Genomic DNA, 12,380 nt, shown 5'->3' on the forward strand with positions numbered 1-12,380 from the left:
TGGGTTTTCTATATGCCAGTGGTTTATTTGTCATGAAAAGGATATGAAACCTCATTTACACTATGAATGTTATGTATTTATTCAATAAGAACATATTGTTCATTTGCTAGGACATGGAACAACGGCAGCCCTTGCTCCAATGTATTGCCACTTTAACACATATGTTTATAATATTTCCTGGTCATGGAGGCAACCGACTTCAGCCTGTAGCTTTATTTCAATCTGTCCTAGGAGTCTGCTGAAAGAAACACGTCCTGGGACAGGGTCCCCCAATTGAACGCCATCCAGATGTGTTGCACTACAAATCCCACCATCCCAACCTAGTCCTTGAGAACAAACAGTCTTTTTCTGAAGCATCAGCTGCTAGAACCAGATAAACACAAACACACACGTGTGCTCTCACACACACCAGATTAACGGCTAATGCAAAGCTGGAACAGCTGGGGTGAAGGCAGGTCTTCAGGAAGAGCTCTGATTCCTCCATTTCCCTGGGAGCAGGAAGGCAGGATTGTCATTAACAGAGGAAGGTGTTATCACAGGCCAGCAAAACAGTCAAACCTACTGCTCATACATTTTGTACCAAGGCTGTTCTGCCAAGATGGCTCTCTTGCAGAGCGATTCTGTGCAGGTTGCTGCTGTCGCCTATCAATGTGGAGGCCTCCCGCACAGTCACTAAGCAGCCGTTTCTTCACAGCATGACCTCTCATTACCTTTCATAGGGCATGGGAGGGGGCAGGTGAAGAAGCAGACATGGCCTCTGTAGTTTCAATCCTCCTTGAGAAGAAAAAAAGAAATTTTCAGTTGACCAAAGAGTGCCCAGAACAAGCTAGCATGCAGATTTTCTAATTAATCAACTAAATTTCTATACCCAGTTTCTTTCAGAGCCCTTATGGGTCCCTTAGTAAAGGTAAAGGTTTCCTGTTGACATTATGTCTTGTCATGTACAACTCTGTGGGGTGATGCTCATCTCCATTTCTAAGCCGAAGAGCCGGCATTGTCCATAGACATCTCCAAGGTCATGTGGCCAGCATGACTGCATGGAGCACTGTTACCTTCCTGCCAGAGCGGTACTTATTGATCTACTCACATTTGCATGTTTTTAAACTGCTAGGTTGGCAGAAGGTGGGGCTAACAATTGGAACTCACCCCTTCCCACGGATTCGAACCACCGATTTTCTGGTCAGCAAGTTCTGCAGCTTAATATTTTAACCCGCTGTGCCAAAACCTTAAAGGCATCCGAACGTGTCTGGTCTCAGAAACTAAGCAAGCTGAGCCCTGGTTAGAATTTGGATGGGAGACTGGCAACTAATACCTAGTACTGGAGGCTATATTTTAGAGGAAAGAACCAGCGAAGCCAATATTCTGTTACACCTTTCAAATTTCAGGACTCATGTATAAAATGCCTTGTGTAGAGAATCCATATAAGCACCAGCCAACCCTTTATGGAAATGCTTCACTTAGCTTTGAAAGAAGCTCTCTAGAGGGGAACTTGAAGCTGACTGGAGAAGGTAAAAAGTGTCAAGATAGAATCCTTCAGTCTTAAAATAACCTCCAGTCGAATCCCTTGCAATATAGATAGACAAGTAAGCATGTCCCCACATGTACATATTCAGTTTTCTGTTTATGAAATGGTTACCCCCTCCCACCACACACACACACACACATGCACACTTCTTTTCCTTCCTCTCTGAACTGGGAATAAAGCTGGAAAGAGCAGGGTTAATTCTTTTTCCTGCAAAACCGACCTCACTTTATCTTCCACCAGGAAATCCTTTTATGGTATTGATGATTAATTGGTGTCATTCTGTAAGAGTCTCCGCATTTTCCTGGATGAGAACATGTGCTTATTATGATAGACCATGAAAATAAACCACATGCTTGCTTTAAGTGATGATGGAGCCAGAGCTGGTAGATTTGGTTAACAATAACCTCCTTGCATACAAGTTCTCTTAGGTCAAAATGCAGGTCAGAAATCTTCCTTTTTAAAAAAAAAGAAAAGAAAACATAAATACATCTCCAAATTCTCATTAAAAAGCAAATGAGCTTTACATCACAGTGAGTGTGTTTTATACACACACACACACACGTACACACAAATTCAGCTCCTGTAAATAGTCCCTTGTTAGATAATTCCATGAAGTACAACACCAATTAAGAAGCAACTCAGGACAATTTCCCCCTTTTCTTCTCCCTGGCTCTTCGCTGATCTCTGATTAAAACAGAAGCTTCACTTATCAAACCAGTTGACTGAGCTTGCAGCCAGATGTGCCTGCCAGATGTGCTCTAGACAAGCCAACCACCGCACAAACAGATGTGGGGAAATGGACATGCATAGATAGGGCTCCTTCTTATCATTTCTCCACCACCCCAAATATTTGTCCATTCATTCTGCGTTTTCACCTGCTATGAAGTCATAGGCATGTAGGAAGGGGGAATCTACCCTTCCCCCTCCAGTCTGCAGCAGCTAATTGTAATGGGTGGGAACCTCATTAGGGATTCCTCTCTAAAAAATTGTGAATAAGGCACACACCACATGGGCCAGGGAGTGCCCGCTTGCTGATTGGTTGGATTTTGCTGCAGTCTATTCCGAGCTGTCGTTTAGCGACTGAAACGTGCTCCGTGCTCCGCACTTCCTGGCTGGGCTGAGTCAAAGACTGATGGATAACAGAATATGCTGCTGCATGAGAGCGGAGGTAACTCCTGCTGAGAAAAATAGGTGAATGACTCTCTCTTTCTGTGTGCGAAAGAGAGGAAGAGAATGGGTGTTGCGCATACACAGAATAAGTCGAGCCTTGGAAAGATGTGGTCAAGGTTGTGTTCATTCAGGCAGGGACCAAGAGATGGTGGAGTGGATTTCTGACTCAATGCATCTCGAGTTCCTATGGTAACATCAACTCCTAGTACCATTCAGTACTATGTGTCTCCTCGGCCCCCATAACTGGACATGCCTGAGTGTCTCTGGGTATTTATAACATAGACAGATGGATGCTTTAGTTCTTTGATACTCCCAAGAACCTGGCTGAGGTCCAGGATGAGTGGGACTGAGCCAGTTAGCAAGAATGCTAGCGGTTGTTGTGAATGTGGGGATTACAGGATAGAGTTCAGTACCTGTATCCATTTCCAGAAACATTTTCTTACTAGTGGGCCTACTCAGGATGTTGCTACCTAAGTGAAGAGAAAACAAGGTAGCCCTATTCCTGTCCACTTATGGATCAAACAGACTGACAGCTGCATTTTCCTTCCACACTGTTCTTCATTGTGCCTGAAGGCAACAGGTCAGCTTATGGATCTTGGGGCATGCTGCCTGGCACTCACAGCTCTCCCTCCAACATCTTTGCATGGCTATGTGCCTCTCTTTCTTTAGCATCATCCACTTGAGATAGCTTTTTTCCTCTGCCTAATGTTAAGTTTGGCCCTCCATCCTATAAGCAAGTGGTTCCCAACCTTTTTTTGACCAGGGACCACTTGATCAGAGACCACTCTGCAACATTAGTACCAAAAGGGTTACAAATCCATTTTTAGTCAACTTTAGATTCAGTTTGGTTACTTGGGGGTGCTGGTTCAGAAAATTGCATTGGATAGGCCACATCAGCTCTAGTTTCTGATACAGAACATATGCCATCCATTAGTCGCCATCTACTCACCCACAGAAAACCATATTTAATGATCTAGAGCTGATGTGGTCTATCCATTGCAATTTTCTGAATCAGTACCCCAAATAACTCCAGGAACAGGCCTAAAAAGGAAGACACCAAGGTGCCCCCACTTCCAGGTGCCATATGGAGTGGCCCCGCTCATGGGGAGGGAGGAAGAGGAGGGGAAGCAGCAGCAGTCAGGAGGCTTGTTGTTGTACCTTTTGTGGGTAGTCAGCCTCTTCCCTCATGACATCCCGTTGCCTTGGCACTATAAGAGGGTTTTGTGAGACCAGTCACTCTTGTTGCAATGGTGTAGTAACAGTGAGGCCACAGACAATATTTTAGTTCTTGGCAACCACTGGTGCTCCCTGGACCACAGGTTGGGAACCACTGCTGTAAGCCACGCTGATTTTCCATCTGCTGTCCAAGGTGATGAACCCAATTTGAAAACAGGGTTGGATAGATCTTTTAATGTCTAAACTCCAACTCAGAAAAGGTTTCACTGCCCCACTGATACAGAAGCTACAAACTGCAAGGGAGCTTGACCTTTCTATAGAGTGAACAGTAACAAAATAAAAATAAAAACCACAGGAACTATCTGATGTTTGCACAAAGGTTGATCTAATATAAGCAGGCAATTCTGGCCATACTGTGAGAGTTCCTTTCTATCCCTCACATCGCCCAACCCCCCCCCCCCCATGTGCAGCTTTGGGGAGGGCAGTAAAGTCCCAAATGAAAAACAGGAATAGTTTCACAGTCTCTGCTTACTAAGAATGTCTTAATGGAGTCTGTATTCTATTGTTTAGCTTTAGAAGCTTTACTGCACTTAGAGATAGACAGTGTCCTTCTTTTAAAGGGGGATGATAGGCATTCAATGACATGGCGCCGAGTGTCAGTCACTCCCCTCTTGGTCCAACCTTTGCTAAAAGCACACGCGCCAGCCTCGTGCCAGCGTAGCATTAGACAGGATTTCCGAGAGCTAGTGCCTGCCACAAAGCTATCTGGCCTCTGTCCATGGTGCTGATGCCCTGAGAAACAGAATTCCAGGGCACTCTTAGGTCAAGCAAGCATTTCCTTTATGAGCAGGAATACAAGGACAGGGTTGGTGGGGGTGAACAAAAGAATGATATTCAAAGACATCACTTTGTTAGTCTGGATCAGTACAGAAAGGGGTCTTGTATAAACTTTGTTACTGAGAGACATTTATAACATACACTTTTTCCGGAATCTACTTCGTCGGAGGCATGCAGTGAAATGTCTTTTTATGTTCATGTGTCTTCCAGTTGTCGATTTATGGTGACCCCATTACTTTTATAGGCTTTCCTTAGGCAAGGAATATTCAGAGGTGGGTTTGGCTGTTCTTCCCTTTGAAATATAGACTACAGCACTGGTATTTGTTTCCCATCCCAGCTGATCCTGCTTAGCTTTTAAGATCTCAGAGAGGATCTGGTGCCTTTGTGGTATTTAGGCTTACAGACAGACATCTATACCAAAGGGTGGGCAGGGTGACAAGTTCAGTTTTCACAACAGTGTAAAGGTGGGACAAAGAAGTTTGCCTAATATCATGATGAGTATATAACCATATGAATAGTGGAGGGAGTTTTGGGATTGTTGTACTATAATGGAGGGAGACCAAAGAGGTAAAGATTTAAAGGTAAAGGTTTTCCCCTGACATAAAGTCTAGTCATGTCCGACTCTGGGGGTTGGTGCTCATCTCCATTTCTAAGCCAAAGGGCCGGCATTGTCCATAGACATCTCCAAGGTCATGTGACCAGCATGACTTCATGGAGTGCATTTACCGTTCCCACCAGAGTGATATCTATTAATCTACTCACATTTACGTGCTTTCAAACTGCTAGGTTAGCAGAAGCTGGAACTGACCGTGGGAGCTCACTCCGTTCTCCGGATTCAAACCACCGACCTTTCAGTCAGCAAGTTCAGCAGCTCAGTGCTTTAACCACTGTGTCACCAGGGGCACAGAAAATAACTTAATAAAGCTGAGGTGTTAACTAGTTTCTTAATATCTCCAGCATGCCAGGAAGCCGCTATCTCTGTTCAACTTTATTTTGTCATTTGTGGGTATATATCCCAATTTTGCTATTTTTCTTTACTATCTTGTTTTTTAAAAAAAATTCAAGTTTGTAATCCTATACAAAAAGGATAACATAGATCTCAATCAGAATACTTTTTGACTGGAGATGATGGTACTTGAAATCCAACAAGAACATACATGAGAGATTTTATTTCGTGTCTAGCTTTTAGTATCTGTCTGTTAGCTTTCTTTGCTTTAGCTACCTATGCCCTCTCCCAAAGCAATTTTATTACTTTGATGGAAAAGCAAAAACAAACAGGACTTTAGAGGGAGAATTGGCAATCTCCCAAAGAAGGAGAAGAGAACAATAAGAGAATTATTTCATTGATTTACATATTTTGAGTTCTTTCTTTTGCACTCTGTCTTTTTGCGGCACATCCCAATCCGAATGGTATGCATTAACAAAGTTGCAAACATGAGTACCTGGACAAACTGCAATGATATGGCAGTGTAGATCCAGCCTGAGTCGCCTCAGAAATTATCAATTTGAACTGATTTGAAATGATTAAGCAGTAAGAAATACTAAAATAGTTGTTGTTGAATAAGTCCCCTCAAGATAATAATGGCTGTGTGCAATCAATCCTGTGCACACTTACCTAGGAGTAAACTACACTGAACACATAGAGGGGATTTCTAAGTATAGACTGTGCTTGCAAGACTCTTTATATTTAAAGATTTTTCAATGATAATAGGGTGGGGAGATGAATTTGGCTTCCCCTTGAAAGTTCTTTCCAGTAAGCAAAATGAATAGCAACTTGTCTGCCAATGTTGAGCCACACACACACACCTTAAAAGCTGTTAAAAGGACAGAAGGGCTAAGTGGTTCACTGACAAAGAAAAAGCTCTGATAAAGAATTAAGGGCACTGGTCCTGCCAGTTTCTTTTCTTCTTTCCTGGAATAATGGGACGAAACCATGCATTAAGCATTTGGGATGGGGTGAAATGAGGTGTTTTACTTTTTGTGGTTACAGTGGCTCATGGATAACCTGTTCCCCAGTTGCTAAGTGACACATCTTATACCTGCTAGACATGTACTCACTGAGGAAAACTGAGTGAACATGATGTTCCTCTTTAGCTGAGGGCTCCTGAGTACACTTCGTTGAGGGGCTGCTTTGGGTACTGGTACCCAAAGCTGACCATGAGAAAATACTCAAGAATCCTCTCCCATTACTATTCCTCCTTGTATGAAATACAAATACAGACAACAACAAAGAAGCAGAAGAAGAAATTGGGTAAAGTCCTCTATGGACAATGAGGACAACAGGCCAGTTTAGGGAGTGCAAGACAGGCTGTGTGGCTATTAAAATCTTGTTTTTCCAGAGAATAAACAGGTCAAGGGTCTCAGGCAGAATGGGGAGAAAAGTGTCACTACTGTGTGTACCTTCAAGTCACCTGTTGACTTCTGATGTCAGATCCCATGAATTTCATAGTCATGGAATACTCAGAGGAGGTTTTGTCATGTCCTTCCTCTGAAATATAGCTTATAGCACCTAGTATTCATTGGCGGTCTCTCATCCAGCAGAGTTGATTCTTTACTTCCAAGATCAGAAGCGACCAAGTGCTATCAGTGCAGTCCTGAATAACCTGCAGCCCTCCAGGTGTTTTGTACTTCAGCTCACAAAATTCCTGGGCATTGGAACAGCTGGCTAGAGCATCTAGAATAGTAGTTCTCAACCTGTGGGTCCCCAGGTGTTTTGGCCTACAACTCCCAAAAATCCCAGCCAATTCACTACCTGTTAAGATTTCTGGGAGTTGAAGGTCAAAACACCTGGAGACCCACAGATTGAGAACCACTGTTCTAGAAGTTGGAGGCCCAAATACCGAGAGGGCCACAGGTTGTGCAAGTCTGCTTTGTTGCATTTAGACGCTATATTATCCTGAACAGTCTGCCTAATATTAATCCTTCCCAACAGTACGAACAAAGAGTGCAAAAACACGAACCAATCAGGCCACAATCCTGTGTTTGATGAGTTACATGTTATTGACTACAACTAGAAACACATGCCTGGCCTGTTTGAGAAGCTGCCCGCTACAAGCTTCCTTGGCTCTGAGGATCATTTCAGGACTAGTTCCCAAAAGGCAATGACAACAACCATCAGCTTATCCTGAACAACTTGCCAGGGCCAGACAAGAGCTATATTGATTCTGAAGAGGCAGGAGGGAAGGTTTGAGTGCCAGGTTAGCAACAGGGCACACCTGTCCCCAGGTAACCACTCGCAAGACTCAGAGGAATGGCTGTAGATTGGCAACAATTGCTGTGTTGGTAGATTCAGGACCCTAGGGTATTTTGCCTGGATAGAGCATGGCAATAGTAACTAGCCACAGGGCATGCTGGCTGGGGGGTGCTGGAGATTGTAGTAAAAAATGAAGTATTGCCAAGCTCTGGGCCTGGAATGTGATTTGGGAGATTCTTATAATAAAACATTGTCTCTATCTTCCCCATCCCCTGCACAAAATAATCCCTAGCTCCCAGGGCTTCTTGGCTCCAGGCCACACTGAGCCAGAGCATCTGGCAAAAGCCAATTACCGTAGCACACAAGGGGAATTGACGTCAGCACTGGGAAATCCAGGGAGGAGCTCTAAGCCCAGTCCCAGGCAAGGCAAGGGCGAAAGGGGAATGGTGACAGCTGCTGGGGATGGAGCTAAGGAGAGCCTAATGGTTAAAGGGCCAGGCCAGCAGCAGAAGGCAGTTACGATGCCTCTTTTCATTTATTTGCTTATGGTGAAAACCACATTCAAAGAGCCGCCTTCTCTAGGCAGCTATGAATTTATCACAGAAAATGATTTCTTTCTGCAACTATTTGGAGCTGAAACAAAAAAAAATGTGTCATCCTTAAAAATGAATGCATTTTCCTGTGGCGTTGCCTTTTGTGGCACACAAGCCACATTCCTGTAGTCCAAAACAGTTTATGCCACAATAAAATGACATTTTTAAGGTGCCACAAGACACAAAGTAACACAATCACCCCAACTGAAATTATTTTAAACTAGTACTTTTCAGACAACAGGTGACCCACATGTATACATACATACACACACTCGAACATGCATGTTGACATTCAATGTCCTGGTTTTCTTTAGACCAACTAAAGTATTTCATCCAGTCACTCATTCTTCCTCTCCAGTAAAAAGGACAATAACAATGAAGTTGATGCCCTCTCTATCAGGAGCAAGACCCCTGGTTAAATAAGGGTTGCTAGATACTTGGTATTAAAAAAGATGGCACACAAAAGAGTAGAAGGTACAGCCAGAGGTATCTCCTGGAGCTGTTTAATCAGAGATCTTGGCCGTGTTGGCTGTAGTTCTCCCACATTACACAACTATAGCACTATGATTCCACATTAACTGCCATGGCAATAGCCTATCGGACCTTGGGACTAGTAGTTTGGAGGGACAAACACAAAGATCCCTTTGGCAGAGAGTTCTAAATGCCCTTCTCTAAACCGCAAGTCCCAGGACAGTGCCATGGCAGTTAAAGTGAGATCACAGCATTGTAACTGTATAAAGAGAAAGAAACCAAGTCCCAAAATGTAATTTTCCCAGACTCTGGTTCCATCTTACATTGAAAAAAGAGATAATTTATGTTGGCTGTGCTGACTAGGAAATGTGGGGAGCTATTGGCTGGAATCCTTCTGGAGATATGTAGTCATTTATCTGTAAGTACTCAATAGGATTACACCCATTTGTAAATGTAACATTCTCTATTTCTAATTGTTTCCTGCACTGAATTAGGAGGTGAGCTTGTTCACCATTAAGATCCCTTCCTGTTGTCTCATATATATATGAGTAGTTAAGCAACACAATTCTGGTAGAATTTGGGAAATGATATGAAGCTAGATCTGCCCACACTCCTCTCCAGCCATCCCAAGATCTTTTTCAGAATAATGGACTTTCAATAAGGAATGGGAGAAGTGGAGAAATTCTTTAGTTATATGAAAGAAAAAGGAAACAGCAGCAAAGGGAAGACATTCTAATATTCGAGATCACATCTATAATTCTAGACCAGTGATGTAATTGTCCAAAACTCAATTTGTTGTGTGTGTGTGTGTGTTTTGTTTTTGTTTTGTTTTTGTTTGTTTTTTTGGAGGGGGGAGGATTGCACCCATCAACTAAGAAGCTGAGTTAGTAGGACACCTTGTGGTAAGATTTTGTATGACACCCTGTTTGAAAAGAAAGCTGATAGGATTTTTTAACCAACATTTTGCATCCTCTGATTTGAAAACATATGCTGAACTTGCTGACCGAAAGGTAGGCAGTTCGAATCCAGGGAGCGGGGTGAGCTCCTGCTATTAGTTCCAACTTTTTCCAACCTAGCAGTTTGAAAACATACAAATGTGGGTAGATCAATAGGTACCGCTCCAGCGAGAAGGTAACGGTGCTCCATGCAGTCATGCCAGACACCATGGACAATACTGGCTTTTCGGCTTAGAAATGGCGATGAACACCAGCCCCCAGAGTTGGACACGACTAGACTTAATGTCAGGGGAAAACCTTTACCTTTAGTTACCATGCTTCCCTATTTAAATTAAATGAAGCATCTTCTTTTCCTGGCTTTTCCTTCAGCACAGCAGAAGTGACTTGAGATCCATCTCAAGATGCCCAATGGGTAGATGATTCTTATGGGGAACAATGCCCCAATTTTGCCTCTCTTTTAGCTACACTCTTTTGCTTTGCTTCCTTCTACTCCATCTTTTTCCTCCTCTCCCCCCACCTTCTCTCTATCTCAGACTCTCCTATACAGCTGCCTTCCTCCACAGCCAGCCAATCAGATTGCACATCTGTTCTCCCACTTTAGTCACACCTACTGGGAATTGAAGTCCTGTGATATCTGTAGAGCTACTGCAGGCTCCCCGCTTCTGTCCTCGTGTGACCCTAGCTATTTGCAAGGCTGAATGCGTTTGCTGTATGCTCCCTTTGGGAAACCAAAACCTCAAAAAACTTCCAATGTTTTTATCTATTGCGCATTACTTCCAGGACCCTGGGAGATTGGAGGGAATGCTTTAGACCCATTAACCAGTCCTTAGTCAGTGAAAAGGTACTTGGATCCAGGACCCCTGTGGATACCAACATCCATGGATATTCAAATCCCATTATATACAACAATATAGTAAAAAAAAATAGTGCAACTTATATAAAATTGCAAAATTAAACATTTGGATTTTAAAAAAATATTTTCATGCCCTAGCTCAGGGGTCCCCAAACTTTTTAAACAGAGGGCCAGTTCACAATCCTTTGGACCATTGGAGGGCCGGACTATAGTTGGCCACCAAGCAATAATAATAATAATAATAATAATAATAATAATAATAATAATAATAAAAACCAGTACAGGTGGTCCTGGTGGTGATCGGCACATTGGGTGCCGGGCCAAAAGATCTCAGCCGGCATTTGGAAACAATAGACATTGACAAAATTACGATCTGCCAACTGCAAAAGGCCACCCTACAGGGATCTGCGAGCATCATCCGAAAATACATCACACAGTCCTAAACACTTGGGGAGTGTTCAACTTGTGATTTTATGATACAAAATCCATCATATCTATCTTGTTTGCTGTGTCATACAATGTTGTTGTGTCAATAATAATAATAATAATAATAATAATAATAATAATAATAATAATAAAGAGGGTTGGAAGAGACCCTTTGGGCCATTGAGTCCAACCCCCTTCTGTCTTTGTGCACCAAAAGCACAAGCAAAGCACCCCTGACAGATGCCCCCCCCCCGCCTCTAAGCAAAGCACCCTTGACAGATGGCCTCCCAGCCTCAATGTTAATAATAATAATAATAATAATAATAATAATAATAATGAGAAGAGGAGAACCCTTGGGTCATTTAGCCCAACCCCCTTCTGCCTTTGTGCCATGCGGGCCGGATAAATGGCTTCGATGGGCCGCAAGTAGCCCCCGGGCCTTAGTTTGGGGACCCCTACCCTAGCTCATTGAATTCATGGGTGCCAAATCTGTGGACACAAAGGGCCAATTTTTTTCACTACAAACTAAAACCACCTTCTACTGTAGCATCTGTGTTGACACATCTGCATGCAGTAAATGCTCCAAGGATCTCAAGGCTGCTTCCATATAAATTTTTCCCATTTGGTTTCCATACAACAACCCTGGGAAGTAGATTAAGGTGAGGGACAATGAATAACCCTAGGGCCATCCGTGGATATCTTTGCTGAATATAGGTTTGGTCCAATGGCTGTCCAGATCTAACACTGTATTCAACATTCATCAGGTGAAAAGGGCTACTCATCTTACACAAGCCTGCTCCTAATCTAGATACTGAGCTTTGGGTTTATTCCTACAATCACCAGTGTCATTGCACTTAGGGATAGGAATAATCCAACCCCATGCAGAGATCCAGGCAGCTAGAACCAAACAAAGAAGGCTTGATTCAAGGAAATCTTCACCTTGCTTTTAATGGGTAGATCTGGTTGGAATCATTTGATTCTGGCTGTATTTGCTAGTATGCCAACCATAGTGAAAGAAGCACATATTCACAAAGTGCATGGTTAGATTGTAAAGCTCATTGCCACAAGTGCCGTGATGGCCACCCATTTTGACAGCTTTAAGGGGGAATTAAATCGAAAGGGGACTAAGCCTCACCAGGGCTATTGGTTACAATATTGGCTACAGATTGTTTCTAAGCCG

General features: G+C 43.1%; 1 long non-coding RNA gene across 1 annotated transcript; it reads right to left on the reverse strand.

The window, feature by feature from the left end:
- On the reverse strand, nucleotides 1-8,180 carry LOC103278764 (uncharacterized). Its single transcript, XR_506311.3, has 3 exons — nucleotides 7,109-8,180; nucleotides 1,746-1,978; nucleotides 1-774 (listed from the first exon to the last, which is right to left on the reverse strand). It is a non-coding gene; the product is annotated as an uncharacterized LOC103278764 (long non-coding RNA).
- Nucleotides 8,181-12,380: the final 4,200 nt, after the last annotated feature.

This window comes from Anolis carolinensis, chromosome 1 (assembly GCF_035594765.1).
Source record: "Anolis carolinensis isolate JA03-04 chromosome 1, rAnoCar3.1.pri, whole genome shotgun sequence".
In the NCBI taxonomy this organism is placed as follows: Eukaryota; Metazoa; Chordata; class Lepidosauria; order Squamata; family Dactyloidae; genus Anolis; species Anolis carolinensis.